Raw genomic sequence first — 13,550 nt, 5'->3', positions numbered from 1 at the left:
GTTTCCATCTCAAATTATTTGTAAAAAAATATACATTTTAAAAGAAACACAAATATTTTTGTTTTCTGATTGCATGATAACACTACAATATATATAAAGTATATCTTTAAAACGTACATTTTATATGCTTTTCAATGATGTATTATACGTTGTTCTCCTATAATTAGAAGGTTCACAATAGCCCGATAAAATAAGGTCTCCAGAAGTCGTAAAATTCCTGATGAGTATCAAGGGCAATAACTATAGTTCAGGTGACAGTTTCATCATTGCAGACATTTCCGGAAGAAAAAATATTGTAAAACTCTGTCTCATATAGGTTGTAGGTAGAGCGTTAATAAAAAGAGCGTCCGGAATCGACTCCCACTACCGGCTTTTATTATAAAATTGCACTATAAACAGCATTTTATAAAAATACTACAAAGATGAAGTTTGTAAGGTTAGATATAGGTAGTCTTTGACTGAAAGATCGCAGACAGGATCTCCACAGAGCTCTGTAACAGGCTAAGCAGAATGGTGTTAGGGAACACAATGCTCCATGGCAAGCAGGGGGTTGGTTAGGTGACCACTGAGCCCCGTAGCAGGCTAAGCCAGGAGAGAGGATAAGACAAGAGTCCCGTAGCAGACTAGAGGCCTGCAAACAGACGGAGGGGCACCAGAGAACTGGTACAGGTCCGCTGTCGGCCATCAAATTTACAGGGGTCCTTGGACCGCGGTGACGCTGCTGCTCCGTTGTTTTCGTCTGTTTCGTGGGAGAAGCCAGAAGTCCGCCGTCTGCATGTGATAGTGGATCCATCTGGTGTGTAGAATCCTCTTAAAAGCTATGTGGTGGTATTTGTAAACATAAGAGTGAAGTTGTTTGTATACACCACCACGTGGGACATTACAATATAATTATTCTAAGAGATACAACATTTCAAATTTTGAATACAAAGTGGTATGATGAACGTAAATCAGGTCCAGCCGACGAAAGGCCGCGAATAGTGGAAGCAGCGGGAGATATTATTCGTAAAGATATTTAAGCCGGAGTTTACCAGGCAAATATATATATATATAGTGTTATTGCAGAAGACACACTGGCTGATAGCACCATAATTCCAGAAATGCTGAATATTCTTTTAGAAAGTATTATCATAAAAAAAAAAAAAAAAAAAAAAAAAGGAATTACGCTGGAAGAAGTTGTGCTATTCAATTGAACACTCCATTATGAAAGCCACACGATCACGATCATTTGTATCTTCTATTCAACTTGCTGTGGGAGTTTTCTTAGATGATTTGGTTCAAGGAAACTTGTTGATTTCGTTCACAGTTTAGGATTTGGAGAGGATTACACAGAAGTACAACAGTACGAATCATCTGTCTTGTCTGTTTCTAATGATATGGAATCGGGGAGAGTGCTGTTATGCAATTTTCTTTTGATAATACAGACTTCAACCTTACAACCATTGATGGATACAACACGTTTCACAGCTTGGGATGAATACAACGTATTGCACCTAATAGTGCGCTGTTCCTAGAGAGATACCTTGTCTGAAGAATAGACCAACAACTGAGGAATTGGGAAAGTTTGGAAATGTTCCAATAAAACCATATACACCATGCCAGCTAAGCCCACAGTTATTACACTGGATCTAAATGCTACGAAAACTATCCTACGTCTACTAGTATTGGAATGATCTTGGATTTCTTATGGGCAGTTAAGTATATGGGTGGAGATTATTATCAAGTTGGTTAGAGTGGATAAATGGAAACAGTCTTTGAAAGTACTAAAACGTACTTGGTAAGTACAGTAAGAGTGTTGCCGTTTATAAACCTGAACCTATCTGACCCAACAGCTATATACAGTGCCCTTCATTTGTTTCAGGACTGTATGGAAACTCTCCTTGTTTCAGGACACTTGATAAGCCCTTGTACCTCAAGGTATCAGAAATAGTCCAGACTGTTGAGCAAAATGAGGATTTGTCAAATGTAGTTCTAAGACTTCGCGGATTTCACCTCTTCATGCCATTCGTGGGTGTTGTTGCATACATTATGTTTGGTAGTAGTTTGGTGGAGCTGTTGCAAACTGTGTATGCCCACGGTTCTATTCCAAAAATGATCATCGGACGTAGCGACTCAAGAGCTCTTCGTGCACACTTCTTAATTCAGTTGTCTATTTTGATTTCTGCAGGAAAATAGCCCAATTTAACCGAAGAAATAATAATAGAACTTCAGAAGCTTTCCTGCTGTCTCTTCTCTCGCGAAGAAACAATCGAATCTATCATTTCGTCCTCAACTCTAAACGAGGCAATGGCTGTAGTACATGATGTAAGCAATAAGCAAGTAAAAACAGAAGTAGAACCAGTAAATTATATTCATTTTACATCGAACAAGTGAACTTCATGAGACTTTATGTTCGTGCTGAAAAGTTAGGAGATTGGGAACATCATTCTGCATTCAGAGACTGCTGCCCTGTTTCCATGCAAAGTGATGATCTGAATTATGCCAGAACTTAACATCTATATTTACAGAAAATGATGGACCTTCCAAATATGAAGGGTAAGGGAAAAAAAAAGAGGAAAGTAACAAAACTGCATTTCCGAGAAAACCGGCGTTTTAATATTGAAAACGGCGTAAAAAAAATAGGGTTAGTTAAATCTTTTGCCCGTTTTTACATGGACATTTCTACATCTACGCATGCATGGCATATACAGTCGAATAGTACCAAGGGTCACCAACAGATAGGACAAAGCACCCGAAAAAGCACATACATGGACATTCCTAGTTTTTTCCCCTTACCCTTCATATGATTTCTCGAGATGCATATGAGCTGTTTACCACATCCGGAAACTTTGCCATTCATCGAACAAAGAAGCTGTGGTCGGGTGTTTGGAGTGATATGGTAATAGGGCAGGTGTTAATGAGGGTAATGAAAACAACCGCTGGTGTAACTCATGGCAGAGGTGTAACTAATAGTTCTCTAGCAACATGGGCCCTTTGTATGCCATCGAGTACAGAAGTTGTAAATGTCATCGAGGAATATACTGGGATTCGAAGAGCACGATCAGAGCAACACATTGAGATGCGTCACTCACGGAGAGGTCATTAGGCAAAAGTAATTGGAAGATTTGATGGATGGTTTCAACAACATTCGTTTTTCACCAATATCGGTGATAAGTTAGCTTCCATATCAACAGGAAGAGTTAGGGGATCATGAGGTTAACTGCAATTCTGCCAATGAGTATGGACTTAAAGCAATATCAGCAATGGTAGGTAAGAATATATTTACTGCGAAACTTACGCGAAATCAAAAAGAAAAACTTCCCTCTTTTGTGAATCGAACCATTACTATAGATGGCGAGAAGATTCCTTTAAATTCCATGCAATTGTTTAACAGAATATTGTGTGTTATGCGTTCGGATGAAGATGTTGCGAACAGCCTTGAGTATGAACTCGCACCTTACCTACCATGTTTGTTTGTAAATGGCTTAATGAGAAAGAGTAACAAGTCTAGTGTTGTCCCTCTGTTGAAGAAAATCTCCGAGAACGAGTAAGGTATGGTATTACTGTGATTGATGGAGGATACTTACTGCATAAAGATTATGTGGCCTCTAAATACTAATACAGCAAACTGTATTCTGTATACTCATCATACATTCGTAAGCATCTAGGTACCAGAGTTGTAATAGTTTTTGATGGATATACAGCAGCTTCGAGTACAAAGGATGAAGAGCAGAGAAGTATGTATACTTCATCGGCAGAAATTATGTTCCACGAAAGTATGGTTCCTCCTGTGACACAGTCATTATTTCTAAGAAACAAGTCGAACAAGTCTCGCTTCATTGAAGCATAAGTAAACATTTAAGATCTTCTGGAATTGAAGTACTTATTGCTTAGTCTGATGCTGATCGTATGATTGTCATAACAGCAATCAATATGACAACGTCATACAACCATACTGCCATTTTAGCTGAAGACACTGATGTTCTGATCTTGCTGGTTGCTCTTGCTTCCAACTACTTCAACATATTCTTTCACAAAGATGGAAAACTCCATCAACCATTGAACGTATTTAACATACAGGATTGTATCGGCAGTATGTGCGAAGTGTTATTGTTTATACACGCAGTTTCAGGATGTGACACTACATCTTCCATATTCCAAAAAGAAAGAAAACTTGTTACAGATTATTGAAGAAATACCATGAATTATAACTGATGGAAAGTACAGTATATTCAATGACCCTGATGCAGATCCTGACTAGTTTGTTAAAACAGGAGAGCAATTTTTCTTACGGCTATATGGGGCACGTCATGGTGGCACTCTGGCTTTCTGTCGATAATATACGTACAGAAGAATTTTGGGGTATCAGTCATTGACTATTGGTTTTAATCTTACAGCTTTACCTCCGACAGCAGGTTCGAGTAAGCAGCATATGTTACAGTCTATCACCAAATCCAAGCCTGGCACGGAAATTATCTCCCAGCAACTGAATGGGGACGGAAGGACGGAAATGGACAATTATATTCCATTCCTACTTTAGATCCGCTATCACCAAACAGCCTTACAAAGCTGATATCCTGCTCCTGTAAAACTCTCATGGGCACCAAAAGATGCAGTTGTCGAAGAGCTGGACTGTTCTGTAGTGACATGTGTGTCAACTTCAGAGGAGAATCATGTAGAAACTGTAAGACAGAGATTGATAGTGGCAACGACGATGCTGGAGAGAGTGGAACACTAGTATAAGTTGAGCATATTTTACCTTTTTTTTTTTATCTTGTTTCTTTTTTGATATCACATTCGCATCTTATCTTCAAATTCAAAGCAACATATGGCTTGTATTGTTATGGAAAATTAGATTTATTCGTTGCTCTGAGCTATTAATATATATGTGCCTGCATCTTTTCAATAATGTTTTACGTTTTGTTTATGTAACAATTCAGTGATAAAAGTGTTAATTATAATTACGTTCTAATCTGTTTTATAATATAAAAAGAGAAAAAAAGTTTTGTGTCCGGGATATGTATAATCCTCAGGTGAGAAATGTTGTTGTATAGTACTATATGCGCATAGGAAAGTTACTGTACATTAATGAGTTGAGTTGATTTTGGGTTTAACGTCCCGTTCAGCAGCGAGGCTATATGAGACGTGGACCTACTGATTAACGTGGAATCCGAACCACATGAGCTCCCGCCGGGAATCGAACCCGGGTCTCCCACGCCAAAGGCGCGTACGCTAACCGCTTAGCCACGAGGGAGCTCTACTGTACATTAAATATAGTTATATTTCACTTGGAAAATGTTCAACTAAATGGATTAAGACTCAATTATTAACGTTAAGACGAGAATAGGAAACGTACTTGGCATACAGTTGACGGTGGCCGTATTGAATGATACAATGCCTTAGGTACGAATCTTCTGGCATACAAATTACAAAGACACCTACTTATCCCACGTGCATCAAAAAGTTACAACAAAAACATGTCATCAGATTACAAAATACAACACTGATGGCAGAAGTCGAGCCATTAATCTTTTGACGCCCCTAAAAATAAGACTTCTGCAACCCTTAGTTTGCACGACCAATGTGAAGTTTCTGTTCATCAGAGGACAATGAATTATAACTGGTTTCATAGCTTATGAATTCCAGGTTCTATGGGTATGTCACATGTATCCCTTTGTTCAGAAAACAAAACTGATTGACATTCTTTTTAAAAAATCTTTACAAATAATTTGAGATGGCAACACTGTCATATATCCTACTGGTATCATGTTACATCAATGCATGGTGCCAAGCATTCATGTATGATATACCCAAGTATAGTTCAGATCGAATTGTTATAATGTGATGAAGATGGGAAACATGTTTGGCGTACACATGGCGTCCGCCATATTGAATGAAGCACAGGCCCCAGGTGCGGGGACTTTTGGGATATGGCTCCTTAGAATTAGAGGAACTTATCCCCCGAATTACAAAAAGTTACTAATTTCGTCCGGGTTTTGCTAATTTTTGACCTAATCTGACTGGACCAGTGTGACGTAAGAACTCCAATGCAAAAACACGATTTAACTTGCAAACCAACTTGTGCTAGGTGGCTACTAAAAGCACAAATCCTATCTAACCGAGTCGGGACAGGAGCGCAGCAAGAGAACCAGAGCGGCAGCGAGGGAGTGCGTCCGTAGGGAGCAGACACGTTAGTGACGGTGGGCATGGGCGTTTACAAAAATTTACTTCCAATATCAATTTCTGCATGCGTGGAGATGTATATATGTATTCTTGGTTCGTTCTTATATAGGGTAGAGGGTAACATTGTACATAATTGGTGGTCAACATATCATGTTACCACTTCTTCATAATAAGATACCAATAATACATATGACACAATGATATGGGACCTCCACGTATGCCAGAATAGCCACACCAGGTTTCTAAAGAATTACCGTGAGCAGTTGTCCCTATAGCCCACTCATAAGGGAGGCTCTGACATGAACACATCTTTCATATTAATTAATTATGTTCATTTATTGGAATGAAATTGGGTGCCTGCACCCAATTTTGTTTATTTAATGCAGATGCGTTAATATTAGCCGCGACATTTGTGTACAACTTTAGACTTACAATTAGAATTTACCTCATAACAAATTTCGTCCAGATAATTTTTCCTTACAGTCAACTCATCGGGGACTCTTTTCTAGCAATACTTGGAGAGGTATCTTCGAAACTGAGAATTATTAACTTTATTTAAAGTAATATTGGCCGTTACCACAGCTTTGCATAGGTTCTTCGCTTCTTGCTTGATAAATGCTGCCTCTAAAATTTGAGGACTAGAAGTGATCTTTGGCTTGATTCTTCTGTTATAATATCTGTTTTAAATTGTGAGCTATTTGAAACTTCCTTCCATATGCCCCCTGAAATTAAGAAAGAAATGAACATTTATAGCAGTTACATTGGCAGCCACTTGTAGTGCATATTGTTGAGATCTTTCTACAAGAAATAATCTAGCCTTCGCGCCAACATGTGTTTGTGTGTCGCATGTTGTTTAAACATTCCTGACGACCGAAGGATGAACAAGAAGGACGTTGCCGTCTCTATAGTAACCGAACAACTGAGTTTCGTTTCACACTGAAACTACAGTAGATTTCCAAATTATACAAATTCGAAACTAAAACCGGAAATACTAGTAGATCTACAACTTTCGGTTGTAATAGAGCGATAAGGACAGAGATAAAACTTACTTTGGGACAATAAATCGATATCAAAAAGTAGTTTCCTGATATTTCTTTCCGTTTGTGCTCCATGTAAACAATATTGAAACCAGAAGTAGTAGTAAATTTCTACCACAACCAGCTTTAGTAGAGAGATAGCGGTGGAGACGATATGTTACCCTAACACGCCAAATCGATTCCCGGAAAACACTTGTCGATAGGTATTACCGTTTTTGATTTATGGCTAAGAATGTCGAAACCAGAAGAGATCTAACACTTCCGTTTTAGATAGGAACTTGCCGGAGGCGATGGAACCTATTCTTGAGACGGTGAATCGACTCCTGAAAACAGCTTGTCGGTATCTCTTGCCATTTTTGCATAATACTTTTTTTTTTTTTTTTTTTTTTTTTAAGAGACGGACGAATATAGCCGTTCTTATAAGACTTCCGATACTTATGAACACCATAGGTTGGACGGTCAATTAGACTTCCCATACTTATGCATAGCATAATTCGAAAGTCTAATAATTATGAACTGGTAGTATCTACAGTGTGCGCATTAAACGCCTTCACCTGTGAAAGGGGGGATAAGTCCTAAATTTTATCATTTTATGGTATTAGACTTCCAAACTGTGCTACACATATGACATAAAATACTGCTGTACATAAAACACGAACCAACTTGTCTTAGAGGTGGCCACTAAAAAGGCACGAATATAACGTAACTGAGGCGGGGCAGGGTTGCAGCAGGGGGACCCGAGTATTAGCGAGGAGAGCTAATTATAACTGAGGGGGTCAAAAGTATATAAAAAACAAAGTTTATAGGAGAAATGAGTTGTTGGTAGTGAGTCAATTAACATGTGAGTTATATGTGAAGTAAATGGAATGAAAATACAGTAAGTACAATGGAGAAAAAGGAAGAGTTGCCGGCAACTCTATTTTAATTTAGCGGACACACGCAAACACTAGGGAGTAAGTAGCGTTGGGCAAAGTACACTATGCCTGTGTTAAGAAGAATGCTACAAGTATTTGGCTGGATTCCAGGGTGGAAAAAAACATGATTTTTTTAATAAAAATCATTTTTGTTGATTTTTTTGATTTAAATCGATTTTTTTGATTTAAATCAAATCTTTCTCCTGGTCGGGAATTGAAGATAAAGCATTAGGAATTAGTATTAAATGCTAATTATGCCATTTAAGTGAAAGTATTGGGGTTGAATTTTGAATTATCCCCAATCGTTAACCTATATCAATCCCAAACAATGTTTCTTAACCCTTTTAAATTACGGCTCTTTTTAAAGGTAAATTATAGACTTTCAGTCAAGCAGCTACATCACCATCCCTATTTATCCTGGGATCATGGTACATGCATCACTCTCTTTAGAATAGAACAGCTTTTGAAACGGTAACATTCACATTTCCTTATCATGTCCCTGAAGCGGGAAATTTTGAGAGTAATCGGCATTTTTTTAAACTTTTTTTTAATTTGGTCCCCTCTGGATACCCCTGTGTTACAGCACGGCAGGGTTTGAAAAAACCCGGGTATTTTTGAAAAAACCCAACCCACCTGGGCCCATGTGGGTTTTTTCGGGTATTTTCGGGTTTTATTGGTTTTTTTCGGGTTTAATTGTTTTTTTTTTTTCGAAATATTTCAATCTCTTTGGGGTAAAAATGTTAAAATAAGATTTACATTTTAAAAGTGTCATTGTCACAACTTGCAACAACTTTCTATTCACTGCTGTATATTGGATCACCGAAAAAATCTATACAGCAACTCTAGAAGGTCTTGTGCTTCTACCCTCAAAATATCAACTTAAAAAGTCCGAAAATTGCACCTTGTAGCATGGATACCCGCTATTTTGAAAAATGGCCGCCATTTTGAAATTTTACGCCGCCAAAATATATACAGTTAATTTAGTTTCTCGTGCTTCTACTTTGAAAATTTCAATTTGAAAGACCTAAAATTGCGCTTTGTAGCGTGGATATCAGCAGCGGCGCAAATTTGTCTTCAACATTGGGGGGACGGGTAAGACGGTGTATATAAATGCGATATATATATATATGTGATGTACAAAATATTTATGAAGGAGAAAAACAATGCTGGGGACGATTACCTATGTCGGTCCCGGCGTCCTCCACAGGGGACATAAAATATGACGACATTATTATTGCTTTATAACTTTAAAATCCGACTGGCAACATTGAAAACTGTTTACAAGGGATGATCCAAATATGATCATTCCCTGTAAACAGTTTTCAATGTTGCCAGTCTGATTTTAAAGTTGTCAAGTAATAATAATATCGTCATATTTTATGTCCCCTGTGTGGGACTCAGGGACAACATGGGTAGGGGAGCAGAGTTGTCTTCAACATTGGGAGACGGTCAGATTTGAGGCTTATTCTGGGAGGTATTAATTTCATCTCACTTTCCTTTGTGACAGTTGGACACAAATCATCACATTTCTTCCTAAAAGACACATTTCCAATCGGATTATTGAGGGGGACAGTTTCAGGATTGTAAGAGATATGTCCCCATCATCCTCCCGGGATTTTCGCCAGTGGATATCAGCTATTTTTTTTAAACGCGCCATTTTGTAATTTTACGTTGGTATGCTTCCAAAATCTAAACAGAAAATTTAGAGTGTCTCTGGTTTGTATCCTGAAAATGTAAAAGACCGAAAGTTGAACACTGTGTGGTAAAGGCAGACAAACGAACAAATGTAGATCGAGTCATCCTAGGAGCCTCAGTGACGTTCGCCAAATATGAATACCAAATAGCTATACTAATTTAAAACAAAGACATAATTCATCAAAAAGTCTTAAATATTTTTCAACGTAAAATAAATGGTCTTATTGTTGAAGTTCACTTTCGATGCTTTGTGCATTCAATTACGGAAATTACCCGAGCACTTGTTGCAAGACCGTTCTTTTCCGAAAATTAATTTAAAACAATTAACAAAGATAGGCCTATAATTCATATTTTATAAAGTAAATGTTTCAAAATGTCTAAAATGAAATGAAATATCCTCCAGCGTAAAATAAATAGTTTTATTGTTGAAGTATTCACTTTCGATGCTTTGTGGGTTCAATTGCGGGAATTTCGCGAACACTTTTTTCACGACGGGTTTTCCCTCAAAATGCAGCTTGCTTTACTGTACATCGAAACTTCCATTAATACTGAAGTTTGACTGCAGCACTTAAAATAGTAAGCGTTACGTAGTCTTCGGAGCTCCGAGCATTAAGCTTCTTAATTTTGACAAGAATTTTTACGTTATTGCTAGTGTTGATTCCACAGAATGCTTATTTGAAGGCTAGCAACAAATGACTGAACTTAACTGTTGTTGTTGGAAAACCAAATTTTACTGAATACTTTTGTTACCATCAAAGGTAAGAAACAATACTAATAGTTTTACTAATGTATTTACATATTTACTGTTAGTACCGGCACCTATGACCTTAAACCCGTCAACGTATGAGGGATAACGTCCCTCGGGGTGCCGAGTCAGGAAACATACTATTCATGGAAAGTATTTTCTAAAATATACAATCGCTTACTTTACTTCAAATAGGCTATAAGCATAATCCACACATTAATTTGTTCTACAATTATCTCAAGTTAAGGTGAGGGTTTTATTTATTTATTCATTCATTCAGTGCATTTAAAGCTTTATAAAGGTCTTATGTTGAATATTGTCTATCTTAACATGAAAGCATATAATTCGCCCAAAGAAAGTTTAAAATCTGATAAAAATAACTTTCAATGCGATCACCTTAGTTGTACCAATAATACACTAACAAAAAAGTCAAAAACCCAGGTGGGTTTTAAGATGGGTTTTTTCAGGTGGGTCCAACCCGAAAAAACCCGGTGGGTTTTTTCGGGCTGGGCCCACTTGGGCAAACCCTGCAGCACGGATCTCAAAATCAACTGGGAAATGCTAAGGGGTGTACTAAATATGTGTACAAAATTTCAAGCTTCTCTTTTGAGTAGTAAGAGTGAAGAAACTATTTAACAATGAGCTAAGAACATTCCCACAATGCCCCAGATGACCCGGATTTAATATAAAAAATTCCTCAGACATCCCTATTTATTCTAAGATCCCTGTAAACAGTTTTCAATGTTGCCAGTCTGATTTTAAAGTTGTCAAGTAATAATAATATCGTCATATTTTATGTCCCCTGTGTGGGACTCAGGGACAACATGGGTAGGGGAGCAGAGTTGTCTTCAACATTGGGAGACGGTCAGATTTGAGGCTTATTCTGGGAGGTATTAATTTCATCTCACTTTCCTTTGTGACAGTTGGACACAAATCATCACATTTCTTCCTAAAAGACACATTTCCAATCGGATTATTGAGGGGGACAGTTTCAGGATTGTAAGAGATATGTCCCCATCATCCTCCCGGGATTTTCGCCAGTGGATATCAGCTATTTTTTTTAAACGCGCCATTTTGTAATTTTACGTTGGTATGCTTCCAAAATCTAAACAGAAAATTTAGAGTGTCTCTGGTTTGTATCCTGAAAATGTAAAAGACCGAAAGTTGAACACTGTGTGGTAAAGGCAGACAAACGAACAAATGTAGATCGAGTCATCCTAGGAGCCTCAGTGACGTTCGCCAAATATGAATACCAAATAGCTATACTAATTTAAAACAAAGACATAATTCATCAAAAAGTCTTAAATATTTTTCAACGTAAAATAAATGGTCTTATTGTTGAAGTTCACTTTCGATGCTTTGTGCATTCAATTACGGAAATTACCCGAGCACTTGTTGCAAGACCGTTCTTTTCCGAAAATTAATTTAAAACAATTAACAAAGATAGGCCTATAATTCATATTTTATAAAGTAAATGTTTCAAAATGTCTAAAATGAAATGAAATATCCTCCAGCGTAAAATAAATAGTTTTATTGTTGAAGTATTCACTTTCGATGCTTTGTGGGTTCAATTGCGGGAATTTCGCGAACACTTTTTTCACGACGGGTTTTCCCTCAAAATGCAGCTTGCTTTACTGTACATCGAAACTTCCATTAATACTGAAGTTTGACTGCAGCACTTAAAATAGTAAGCGTTACGTAGTCTTCGGAGCTCCGAGCATTAAGCTTCTTAATTTTGACAAGAATTTTTACGTTATTGCTAGTGTTGATTCCACAGAATGCTTATTTGAAGGCTAGCAACAAATGACTGAACTTAACTGTTGTTGTTGGAAAACCAAATTTTACTGAATACTTTTGTTACCATCAAAGGTAAGAAACAATACTAATAGTTTTACTAATGTATTTACATATTTACTGTTAGTACCGGCACCTATGACCTTAAACCCGTCAACGTATGAGGGATAACGTCCCTCGGGGTGCCGAGTCAGGAAACATACTATTCATGGAAAGTATTTTCTAAAATATACAATCGCTTACTTTACTTCAAATAGGCTATAAGCATAATCCACACATTAATTTGTTCTACAATTATCTCAAGTTAAGGTGAGGGTTTTATTTATTTATTCATTCATTCAGTGCATTTAAAGCTTTATAAAGGTCTTATGTTGAATATTGTCTATCTTAACATGAAAGCATATAATTCGCCCAAAGAAAGTTTAAAATCTGATAAAAATAACTTTCAATGCGATCACCTTAGTTGTACCAATAATACACTAACAAAAAAGTCAAAAACCCAGGTGGGTTTTAAGATGGGTTTTTTCAGGTGGGTCCAACCCGAAAAAACCCGGTGGGTTTTTTCGGGCTGGGCCCACTTGGGCAAACCCTGCAGCACGGATCTCAAAATCAACTGGGAAATGCTAAGGGGTGTACTAAATATGTGTACAAAATTTCAAGCTTCTCTTTTGAGTAGTAAGAGTGAAGAAACTATTTAACAATGAGCTAAGAACATTCCCACAATGCCCCAGATGACCCGGATTTAATATAAAAAATTCCTCAGACATCCCTATTTATTCTAAGATCATGATTTGTACATTATTCTCTTCAGAATAAAACAAATTTTCAAACAGTACCCTTCAAATGTCTCCATCATGTATCTGGGGCGGGTAAATCACGAAAAAAAGAATTTTCTGTTAAAAATGTCTTTAAAAAAAAATACCTCTGTGGACCATTTCCCCTGTTTTAAGGCAGAGATCTGAAACAAATCTGAAAAATGCTGAGGGATGCACTGAGTAAATGTGCAAAATTTCAATCTTGTAGGTGCAAAAGTAAGCCCGTGAAAAATAATATTCCCCAAATACCCCAGATTCCCGTATAAAACAGGATATCAGGTAACAGTTTCCTGAGACATCCCAATTTATCCTAGGAGCATAGTACGTACATCATTTTCTTCAGAACAGAACAGCCTTTCAAACGGTACCATTCATATGTCTTCATCTG

General features: G+C 37.4%; 1 long non-coding RNA gene across 2 annotated transcripts in view; it reads right to left on the bottom strand.

Annotated features, from left to right (window-relative positions):
- The window catches only part of LOC145674411 (uncharacterized), a 68,226-nt gene that overhangs the window by 41,491 nt on the left and 13,185 nt on the right, over positions 1–13,550 (bottom strand). Inside the window, exon 3 of one of the 2 annotated variants that reach the window (XR_014128923.1) lies at positions 6,608–6,884. The exons of the other annotated variant lie outside the window; for it this stretch is intronic. This is a non-coding gene — a long non-coding RNA (uncharacterized LOC145674411). The remainder of the gene's footprint in view (positions 1–6,607; positions 6,885–13,550) is intronic. 2 annotated transcript variants of the gene reach the window in all.

This window comes from Thermobia domestica, chromosome 17, assembly GCF_964235325.1.
Source record: "Thermobia domestica chromosome 17, izTheDome1.hap1.1, whole genome shotgun sequence".
Taxonomy (NCBI): domain Eukaryota; kingdom Metazoa; phylum Arthropoda; class Insecta; order Zygentoma; family Lepismatidae; genus Thermobia; species Thermobia domestica.
This window is presented reverse-complemented; position numbering and strand designations above follow the sequence as displayed.